Source organism: Mustela putorius, unplaced genomic scaffold, assembly GCF_011764305.1.
Source record: "Mustela putorius furo isolate JIRA1106 unplaced genomic scaffold, ASM1176430v1.1 tig00000129_pilon_pilon_pilon, whole genome shotgun sequence".
NCBI lineage: Eukaryota > Metazoa > Chordata > Mammalia > Carnivora > Mustelidae > Mustela > Mustela putorius.
Genome location: NW_025421290.1, coordinates 25,086,267 through 25,098,372, shown reverse-complemented (window position 1 = coordinate 25,098,372; position 12,106 = coordinate 25,086,267).

Sequence of the window (12,106 nt, the reverse complement as noted above, 5' to 3'; positions counted from 1 at the left end):
GTGGGAGAGGGAAAATAATTTTCCCTCCACCCTCCTAGGTTCTTAGTGGAGACACCCCTGTAACAGAGAAACTGATGAACTGGAGAAAAATCAACAAAAGTTTAATAACACATATTCCTCCTATACACCTGGCAGAGACCCAGGTGAACTGAGTAGCTCTCAGAAGTGGCCCGAGCCATTCCCTAGAAGATCATCTTCCACTAATGACAAAATGGGAGGTCACCAGGAAAGCACAGAAAACAAGGGATTGGTAGTTATACAGACGTAAGTCATTGCCTTCTCCTTTGATAAGAGTTTCCAGAGACTTGGTTCATGCCCCTCTTCCCAGTACAATGAGGGAGCCATCCTTACAGATGGAGATTTACCTACCCTTGTCAGTGTCTCATACAAAAGGATAACTTCTAGGTTTTTGGAGCTGCTCCTATGTCTACAGGTTTTGTTTTAAGATTTTATTTATTTATTTGACAGAGAGAGAAAGAGAGAGCGAGAGAGGGAATATAAGCAGGGAGAATGAAAGAGGGAGAAGCAGCCTCCCTGAGGAACAGGGAGCCTGATGTGGGACTCAACCCCAGACCCTGGGATCATGACCTGAGCCAAGGGCAGACAAGGTCACCCAGGTGCCTCTGTCTACAGGTTCTTAAAAATAACCAGCTTAAAATCATCCTTATGCCCGAGAAGCATGTTTTGGGATGACAAATTCTGCTCCTCTTCAGGGGGTCATGGTTTGAGCCTCATAGAGGCCAAATATAAGACTTCATGGACAGAAGGGGCTTCGTGAGAAAGAGGAGGGGCTAAGCCTGTGGAATGTGTCAGCACAGGGTGCCCAGGGAGAGAAACTAGGCAGTTTGAGAGTCTAGCACCCAATACCAGCTGGGAAGGGAACTTCTTCTTCTTTTTTTTTTTTTTAACAGAATTTATTGAAGACCATGGTATTTTTCTTTCCGTACTTCTTCCTGTTGGGTTTTTTTTTTTTTTATTTCTTTTCAGTGTTCCAGAATTCATTGTTCATGCACCACACCCAGTGCTCCATGCAATACGTACCCTCCATAATACCCATCACCAGGCTCACCTAACCTCCCACCCCCCTCCCCTCCAAAACCATCCGTTAGTTTCTCAGAGTCTGCAGTCTCTCATGGTTTGTCTCCCCCTCCAATTTCCCCCAATTCACTTCTCCCCTCCATCTTCCCATGTCCTCCGTGTTATTCCTTATTCTCCACAAATAAGCAAAACCATATGATAATTGACTCTCTCTGCTTGACTTATTTCACTCAGCATAAACTCTTCCAGTCCCATCCATGTTGATACAAAAGTTGGGTATTCATCCTTTCTGATGGAGGCATAATATATATATGGACCATAGTATATATGGACCACATCTTCCTTATCCATTTGTCTGTTGAAGAGCATCTTGGTTCTTTCCACAGTTTGGCGACTGTGACCATTGCTGCTATGAACATTGGGGTACAGATGTTCCTTCTTTTCACTGCATCAGTATCTTTGGGGTCAATACCCAGCAGTACAATTACAGGCTCATAGGGAAGCTCTATTTTTAATTTCTTAAGAAATCTCCACACTGTTTTCCAAAGTGGCTGCACCAATTTGCATTCCTACCAACAGTGGGAATGCAACTGTGGGAATGCAACAGTGGAAATCCTCCACATCTTCTCCAACACACGTTGTTTACTGTCCTGTTGATTTTGGCCATTCTAACTGGTGTAATGTATCTCAGTGTGGTTTTGATTTGAATCTCCCTGACTGCTAATGATGATGAACATTTTTTGTGTGTGTCTGTTAGCCATTTATATGTCTTCTTTGGAGAAGTGTCTGTTCATGTCTTCTGCCCATTTTTTGACATGATTATCTGTTTTGTGTGTGTTGAGTTTGAGGAGTTCTTTATAGATCTTGGATATCAGCCCTTTGTCTGTAGTGTTATTTGTGAGTGTCTTCTCTCATTCCATGGGTTGCCTTATTGTTTTTTTGACTGTTTGCATTGTTGTGCAGAAGCTTTTGATCTTGATGAAGTCCCAAAAGTTCATTTTTTGCTTTTGTTTCCTTTGCTTCTGGAGACATATCTTGAAAGAAGTTGCTGTGGCCGATGTCGAAGAGGTTACTGCCTATGTTCTCCTCTAGGATTCTGATGGATTCCTGCCTATGTTGAGGTCTTTTATCCACTTCGAATTTATCTTTGTGTGTGATGTAAGAGAATGGTCAAGTTTCATTCTTCTACACATATCTGTCCAATTTTCCCAGCACCATTTATTAAAAATACTGTCTTTTTTCCACTGTATATTTTTTTCCTGCTTTGTCGAAGAGTATTTGACCATAAAGTTGAGGGTCCATATCTGGGCTCTCTACTGTGTTCTTCTGGTCTATGTGTCTGTTTTTGTGCCAGTACCATGCTGTCTTGGTGATCACAGCTTTGTAGTAAAGCTTGAAATCAGGCAGCACAATGCCCCCAGTTTTGTTTTTCTTTTTCAACATTTTCTTAGCAATTCCAGGTCTCTTCTGGTTTCATACAAATTTTAGGATTGTTTGCTCCAGGTTTTTGAAAAATGCTGGTGTAAATTTGATCGGAATAGCATTGAAAGTATAGATTGCTCTAGGCAGAATAAACATTTTCACAACGTTTATTCTTCTGACCCATGAGCATGGAATGGTCTCCATCTTTTTGTGTCTTCTTCAATTTCTATCATGAGTGTTCTATAGTTCTGTAGATCTATAAAGAACTCCTCAAACTCAACACATGGACCCTTTACCTCTTTGGTTAGGTTTATTCCCAGGTATATTATGGTTCTTGATGCCATAGTAAAGGGAATCAATTCTCTAATTTCCCTTTCTGTTTTCAGAGTTAGTGTATAAGAAAGCAACTGATTTCTGTGCATTGATTTTGTATCCTGCTACATTACTGAATTGCTGTATGAGTTCTAGTATTTTGGGGTGGAGTCTTTGGGTTTTCTATATAAAGTATCATGTCATCTGCAAAGAGAGAGAGTTTGACTTCTTCTTTGCTCATTTGAATACCTTTTATTTCTCTTTGTTGTCTGTTTGCTGTTGCTAGGACTTCTAGTACTATGTTGAACAACAGTGGTGAGAGTGTACATCCTTGTCATGTTCCTGATCTCAAAGGGAGGGCTGTCAGCTTTGCCCCACTGAGGATGACATTCACTGTGGGTTTTTCATAGGTAGATTTGATGAAGCTGAGGAATGTTCCTTCTATCCCTATACTTTGAAGCGTTTTAATCAGGAATGGATGCTGTATCTTGTCAAATGCTTTTTCTGCATCAATTGAGAGGACAATGTGGTTCTTCTCTCTTCTCATTGATTTGTTCTATCACATTGGTTGATTTGAAAATGTTGAACTACCCTTGCATCCCTCGGATAATCCCAACTGGTCATGGTGGATAATCTTTTTAATGTGCTGTTGGATCCTATTAGCTAGGATCTTGTTGAGAATGTTGGCATCCATATTCTTCAGGGTTATTGGTGTGAAATTCTCCTTTTTGGTGTGTTCTTTGCCTGGTTTGGGGATCAGGGTAATGCTGGCTTCATAAGGAGAGTCTGGAAGTTTTCCTTCTGCTTCAATTTCTTGAAACAGCTTCAGGAGAATAGGTATTATTTCTTCTTTGAATGTTTGGTAGAATTCCCCAAGGAATCTGTCAGGTCCCGGGCTCTTGTTTCTGGGGAGGTTTTTGATCACTGCTTCAATCTCGCTACTAGATATTGGTCTATTCAGGTTGTCAATTTCTTCCTGATTCAGTTTTGGAAGTTTATAGTTTTCCAGGAAGGGAACTTTAACTGGTGAGGAAAAACAGGCCACTGCGCAGTATTTGGTTGCATGGCGCCCTCTTCTGGCGAGTGTCTGAATTGCATGCACCTGTTGGCCACCCAGAAAACTGGCCTCCGTTCATTCCTCCTTCAAGTCACCAAGCACAGAAGACACACCCCCCAATAACAAGCAGCCTGGGAGCTAAAGGTGGGGGTGATTTTTGGTGACAGATTATCAAACATCAATTCATTTTACACAAACAAACATATGTCGTGCTTATTCCATGCCAGGCACTATTTTAAATACTTTACAAATGTCACCTAATTGGTTATTCCAAGTAGTTCTGTGGGTAGGCTCTATTAGTGCACCCATTTTGCAAATAGGAAAACTCATGCCTGGGGCCACACACTGATATGCTATGTGAGTGGTGAGCTGGGGTCAAATCCAGGGAACCTGATGTCAGTCTGTGCTCTTAACCATCACACTACTGTAGAGAACAAGATGGAGTCACTCACGTCAAGCAGTGGCACCTGTCAAGCAGTGATGCAAGCAGCCAACGGTGTTGCCACTAAGACCAGGTATTGTTGAAACCATCCCAGGCTGATGACATCCAGATCTGATAATCAGTAGAACCAGAGAAGATCCACAAAGCCCCCAGACTGATTAAACCCCTTTTAAAGAGAGGACTTCACAGCAAACTGTCAGACTCGCCAGATGCTGACCTTTCACATCAAAAAGACAACTGCCCCCAAAGGCTCTGCCCCCTTGATCTCTGAACATAACAGAGACCCTCCAATGCAAGACATTCAAGCAGCAGGTGCCAAGAGATACCCAGAACCAACACCCCAACTGTGTGCCCTTCACCCCAGCTGTGTGTTCACAGACTGACTTCGCATTTGGCTCGTTTACCTCTTACCTCTTGTTGTATCACATTTGCTGGGTGACTTTGTCTTGTGCATTGCTTTGTGTGACATGTATGAAGCCAAATTAAACGTGTCATGAAATGCCCTTGAACTTGGAATCTGGACCCTGCTTTACAATCAGGTTAACCTTGCTTTAGGATCAAATCAATTTGACATTGCAGAAAGACATGCTCATGTGTGTGCCTTCATAGTGTGCTTGTGACAGCTGCCACAGTCCGCAGGATTCCATCTCATGAACTCACGGCACGTTAGACAATTTGTAAGAATCGGAAGAGACTCCTAGAACCTTGCTTGAACTGACTGTAGCAGAATTAAAAGCAATAAATTGGGGAATAGATTCATGTGAATACAGACTTTCTAGGCTTCTCATTTGGGGTAAGATCCTAAGGTATCAGCAAAGGCAGGTGAAACCAAAACTGGTTCTGTGCAGGGCACAGTTGGCAGTGGAAGCTCATTGGGGGGCTCCCCACTGTGCAAGCAGAGCCTGGGGCAGAACTAGCCAGAGCCAAACCCAAGGGAGACCATTTTAGGAAGGCACTTAGAAGGTTAAGAAAAATCAAACGAGGAGCACCTGGGTGGCTCAGTTGGTTAAGCATCTGCCTTTGGCTCAGTCATGATCTCCGAGTCCTGGGATGGAGCCTGGGCTAGGGCTCCCTGCTAAGTGGGGAGCCTGCTTCTCCCTCTGCCCGCCTGCCCCCTGTTCATGCACACACACACTCTCTCTCTCTTTCTGGCTCTCTCTCAAGAAAATAAATAAAATCTTTTAAAAAAGAAAAATCAAACCATTTGGAAATATGGCAAAAATATATGCCACTAGTGACCAAAATAATCTATACCTTGGCAGAAAGATGGGAAAATATGTATACATATCCCAGGTATAAGTGGGAAATTCTATATAGCAGCTGCTAGGGTATAAAAATGGAAGAAAAATGTAGGCACTCGGCAAATGTCTTAAAAAGTGGGAAGAGGGGTGCCTGAGTCGCTCGGTCAGTAATCACCCGACTCTTGATTTCAGTTGAAATCATGATCTCAGGGTCATAAGATTGAGCCCTGCGTGGGGCTCCACTCATGGAGCCGGCTTAAGAGTCTCTCTCCTTCTCCCTCTGCCCCTCCCTGCTTGCTCTCTCTCTCAAAACAAACCAACCAACAAATGTGGGACGGGCCAAGAGACAGGACACCATATTCGGTGTAGAAGACCCGTGGTACCCACAGAATTACTAGTCAGAAAGTAGCTCACTACCAGGACCCTGGGAGATGTAACCACGGATCCGAAGGATCCTAAAAATGTAAAACCCTTATTGTCCTGAGCACCTCCTGCCGCGCTTCCCTGTCGCACCAGTGAAAACCATTTTGAAGACAGGCCAGGACCAACAAAGGGGCAAAGATAGGGTTCCGTCACTAATGAAATAATAAGGAAGAGAAAATGAATGCTTTAAAAGACAAAACACCCTTGGGACTACCCATCCTGAGGACCCAGGAAACTATGATGGGGGCGGGGAGGGAGTATCAAAGTAGATCTATAATTACAAGGAAGAGTGTTCATTTTTTAAAAAGATTTACTTATTTTATTTTAGAAGTAGAGAGTTTGCACGAATGTTGTGGGTGAGCGGGGGAGGGGCAGAGGGAGAGAGTCTCAAGTAGACTCCCTGTTGAGTGTGGAGCCCTACACAGGGCTTGATCCCCCAACCCTGAGATCATGACCTGAGCCAAAACCAAGAGTCAGATGCTCAACCGACTGAGCCACCCAGGTGCCCCAGGAGCAGTGTTTAATTAAATCACAGCAAGGATAACCCATAGAAGTATCACAAGATGGAGAGTGTACTTGTGCATTAGGACAGGTTTCTGCGAAAAAAACATCTTTCTGCTGTAGACTGGTTGCTCCCCGTGCGGGATAACGGAGCAAACACAAGAACGCTGGCAGTTACAGAGATGCTCTGGGCATGTGCTCTTAGGGGCAGCAGCCTGGGCTGCTTACAGCACTGCCTGATGAGTGACTCCGTTTTGCTCTCTCCATCACCAAATCGACTTTCTATGTCCCGAGATCCTTCCTGACTCCCGGAAGCTTGCTCGTGAAACTCAAGAACCAGTGGAGCTCCTTTCTCTCTGTTTTGTGCCACTCTCTCCATCCTTTCCTGCAGCGGTGAGTCCTGGAAAGCCAGCTGGATTCGGGAGAGGACAAAAGATAAAAGGGGATGCTGGACCCTGGTACACCAAAACTAGAGATGGTTAGCGTTTACAGACTGTTAGCCCACCATGCCCCCTAGAGGGGGAACCCGGGGAACAGAGAACAGGGCCAACCCCTAGGGCTGATAGGTGTTCTCTGGTATCTCTAGGAGGCCAACTTCAGCCAGAGGGAAACCCTGAACGAAAGGCACCTTATGCATGCTTGCAGCCCTAGTGCCTAGCACAGTGCCGGAGGTGCTCGGTAAATGCACATGTGGAGGAAAGGAGATGGCAGAGGGCAGGAGATGGGGGCCACGGAGCCACGAGGGAAGAGGAGAGGTGGGTGCAGGTGGAGTACTGCCTTAGCTGCTGTGCCCAAGTCCTCTATTCTTCAGACCACCTCTCCAACCTTCTTTGATGGCTCAGCCATTCCTAACGATTCATTTATTTATTTATTTATTTATTTCGAAAAGAATTTATTTATTTATTTATTTATTTATTTGTCAGAGAGAGAGAGAGAGAGCACACAAGCAGGCAGAGAGGCAGGGAGAGGCGGAGAGAGAAGCAGGCTCCGTGCCAAGCAAGGGGCACGATGTGGGACTCGATCCCAGGACCCTGGGATTATGACCCCAGCCGAAGGCAGCGGCTTAACCCACTGAGCTGCCCAGGTGTGTCCCAGTAATGATTTTTTAAAAAAGAGTTGAGCATCAAGCCCCATTTGTATATTTATTGACTTATTTATGTCAACCAACCCCCATCAGTGTATTTCTCTACTATATGCCCATACTTCCAAAGAGGTCATCAAATTGAGGTATGCAAACCACTAGGGGCTGGAAATCTATTTCTTGTTCTGCAGTCACCATGTGTTCTCTGTCCTAAAACTTGCTCTGTCCAAGACTGAATGTGCTTCACTGGAAGCTCTCCCACCTAACAGAAGAGAGCCACCCCATTCACCCACCCATGTCTCACTCTATCTTGGGCACAGGGTCTCACCCAGAAATGACTGGGAATGTGGCTTTGGGAAAGCTCCTTTGATGACTAAAATCAAGGCACGTATGTGCTCAGAACCTAGTGTTTTCCCACCCTATCCGTATTTCTGCAGGGATGAAGCATTGGGAGGGAGGCATCAGAGCCCATGTCGGGGTGCTCTGAATTCAGATACCGGGGACAGCGGCAACATGGGAGGGATGGCAATTCTCGTTTGGTAGCCTGTCTTCTTTCATAAAACACATAGACATAAAATTCATCACTGTTGATGGAGTGTCCCTGGAGAGTAAAGCAAGTGGACATTAGTAAGAGATCCTAAAGTTGAAAATAGATTTTTAAAGTGTTGTCTAAATATTAGTAATTTTTTCAGCTCATCTCCATACTTGTCCTCAGGATGAAACATAACTTAGGGCAGCCAGAGTCATATTAGTTTATGACACTCTTTTCTGTATAAATACACTGTTTTCTGGGGCTACTCAATATTTCAAGATGCTTTAGGTAAAATAAAAACCCACAGATCAAATTTTAACATGGTTTCTTTCAGATTCAATATATGCTCTTCTATGAGGTTGTTGAAACCTGCTTACCTAGTCATACGAAATATTGATTCCAACTAGAGTCAGCCCTCATCTTATTTTTCTTTTAAAATGTTTTATATTTTCTGCTTCCCATTTCTGAAATTATATGTGCCAAAAAATTTCGAAAATTCACACATACACACATTTACCAAAGGAATGCCATACATTTTATCATAATCCTTGCTTCACAGGGAACTTCCATTTTTAGCTATGTTACACTGCATTATTAAAAATTAATTAAAGAGAAACAAAGATTAATTTATCTTATTTTGTAACAAGATAAATGGTTATAAAACAGACACATTAATTCTTCCCATTTTATCTTAATTGTCTTTGGTCATTCTTACCAGATCTATTCTGTAATTTATTTCTTAGGAGTTTTAAAAATAATACCTTTTGCATTACATATTAAGAAGTTTATGTAGATGCGGGCACCTGGGTGGCTCTGGTGGTTAGGCATCTGCTTCAGCTCAGGTCAGGAGCTCAGGGTCCTAGGATCAAGTCCTGCATCAGGCTTCTTGCTCAGCAGGGAATCTGCTTTTCTCTCTGCCTCTGCCTGCTGCTCTCCTACTCTCTCTCAGATAAATAAATAAAATCTTCTTAAAAAATAAGTAAATCAGGAGCCCCTGCGTGAAGGGGTAGCAGAGATAATGAATCATGTTTTGATATGTTTTGGTAAAGCATTTTGGGCGCTTTTCCCAGAAACTGAGAAGGCGAGTGAATTTCATGACTGGATAACAGATCCTTTCATACATGCCATGTTTTCTTTGCAACCGCCTGGAAGAAAGACTGAACACAAGCTACCACTAATAATTGCTTTTGCTAATGGGTCATTATGTGATCTTTGGTATATGACACAAAAGGACTTAGAAGACTTGAGTGACATTTTCGTTACTAGATTTTTTCTTGTCCCATTTATGTGAACAAGAGTTCTCAGCCCAAACACCTACAGATATGACAGATAAGAAATAAGATTGATGAGGGAACCCTTCTTCATTCTATCAATGTCATCGTCATCCATGGACAGACGATGTCAGGGAGGCATGCCTGTCTGCTCCGTTCAACCAGAACTTCAGGAGCTCCTAACGTGTGCCCAGCTTGAAGACCTCTGGAGCCGCTTCCAACGCTGAAGGCTGTGATTCTAGGGTTGGACCCCTGCCTGATCAGGGACACTGCGTTGGCCAGCGCCCAGCCAGGACATAAGACACCACTCCAAGCACTTGCAACAGAGACTTAATGCAGGTCTGAGACGCTGACACCGAGCAGGAGGCAGCTTGGAGATTCACAGCAATGGGAAGTCCCTGTCTCCCCTGGGGTGGACGGACAAAGGGAGGTTTGAGACCCCGGGCCTGTCACTCTCTGGGAGCTGGAGCCATGTTTGTCCTGACCAGTGAGCAGCAGAGCCACAGTGGCTATGCGGCTGCTAACCCAAGCACGGAGGCCAAAAGTCAGGGAGAAATGCTCCTGCTTCCTCCATCTCCGGCCTCCGTTTTCTCATCAGAGCTGCTCATTAACCTAACCCACTGACACAGTGGCCTGGAGAGGGCAAGCAATGGATCGGAGGTACCATTATTATCCTCTTGAACATATGGGGAAACTGAGGCAGAGAACGGGAGGTGACAAATAGTGTCCAAATAGCTGGTGTGTTCGGCAGAGTAAGGATTCTGAAAGATGTTCATGTCCTAATCTCTGTAAACTGTGAGTATGGTAGGTTACAGGGTAAGGAGGACTAAGGTCACAGATGATGGAATTACAGGTACCAGTCAACTGACTTAAAGATAGGGAGATTAGGTTAGATTATCTGGGTGGACCTCCTGTGATTGCCACAGTCTTTAAAATGAAAGAGGGAGAGGGTACCTGGGTGGCTCAGTCAGTAGAGTGTCCTATTCTTGATTTCAGCTCAGATCATGATCTCAGGGTCTTGGGATCAAGCCCCGCCTGGGACTCCAGGCTCAGCGTGGAGTCTGCTTGTCCCTCTCCCTCTGCTCCTCCTAGCCCACCCCGATCTCCCTCTTTCAATAAATAAATTAATTTTTTGAAAAGTGAAAGAGGAGGTCAGAAGTGGAGTCAGAGAGAGATGTGAGGACAGAAGCAAGGCCAATGTTGCTAGCTTAAAGACGGAGAAGGACGACAAGCCAGGGACTGTAGGTGACCTCTTAAAGCCGGGAAAGGCAAGAGAATGGATTCTCCCTAGAGTTTTCTGAAAAGACTACACTAAATTTGTGGTCATTTCTTACAACAGCACTAGAAAACCAAGATAGCAGTAAGTGATGGAGCCTAGATTCAGACCTGAAAGTTCTGATGCCCAAATCTGGGGCTCTCTTCCCTATCCAGTTACATTGCTTCTACTCTAATCCCTCCCTGAGCCTCCGTTGGTAGTTATATGTCTGTTTTTCATTTCTACACCACATGGTGTCTCCAGTCTTCATCCCCAGCAGCTCTCACCTCAGGGCCTTTGCACTGGCTGTTCCCTCTGCCTGGAAAGATTTCCCTCTAGATATCTGAATAGCTTACTCTCTAATTCCTTGAGTCTTTGTTCAGATATCATCCTATTTAAAGTCAGAAGTACCTACCACATTGCTGCACAATCTCTATTCTTCCTCCCTAATTAATTTTCCCCAAAGCATTTATCATCACATAGCATGCTTATTAACTTGTTTATTGTAAAAGTCATTAGGAAAAGGATTTCTGTCTGTTCACCACAGTATCCTGGAGGAGAGCCTGGCACATGGTGTGCTCAGAAGCTATTTGCTGAATGAATTGTGAGATGGGATGATGAGGTAGGAACTAGGTAGTGATGGGAAGAGAGGTGAGATGATGAAACATGACAGAGTCAAAGCAGCAAGACTTGACCACTTGACCACTGAGCTAGTTGGGGCGGGGAGGGGGGAAGGGGAGGCTTCTGGCCTCGGTCTCTGATTGGTGTCATTAGCCAGGATAGAACACAGGAAGGGTGAGCAGGTCCTAGAGGAAGATGTTAAGTTTGATTTGGGATAACTTTAGGGCATCAATGCATGTGTGTGTTTGTGGGGGTATAGAGAGAAAGAGAAGGGAATAGATATACACACATACTCAAATACAAGTAAAAGTATAAATACATATGCAACTATATACACTGTGAAATTCAATATTGTGTTTAAAGTCCTAGATATTCTAAACACAGCCTAGCCTATTTATAAAATATTACTTCTACATGTAAGGAAGACAAAATTAACTAATATGACTCTTCACAATTTTCTGAGGGATTTGGCCATTCCATATGACCTTCCCAGGTCCACCCTTTTTTTTTCTAGGGCAAAAGGATATTCCCTGATTGGGCCCAGTTCTTCTGCCCCTTTTCTGTGAGAAATCCAAGAAATTGGTAAACCATAGCTGAAACTAAGGAGAGTAGAGAAGTTTAGTTCATCTACATAATGAGTAGCTAAGAGGAAGCAGGAAGGAGATGGAAAGGTTGTTTGGAGAACTTGGTGCTTGGGGAGGTTGGAAGCTGCTAAAGTAGGGGTTGCAAAGCTGGCTGTCAATGGGGTGGAGAGTATTGGCAGGGCCAGTGACAGGGAGAAAAGAAATGATAAGTTTGTTGTGCATTAAGGCCCTTCTCAATGCAGGTCCTTCAGAATTTTGGTTTTCTTCCATATTGATTATCAGCCTGTGTTTGTTTGAATGTGACACCCACCACCTCAGGAACTCTC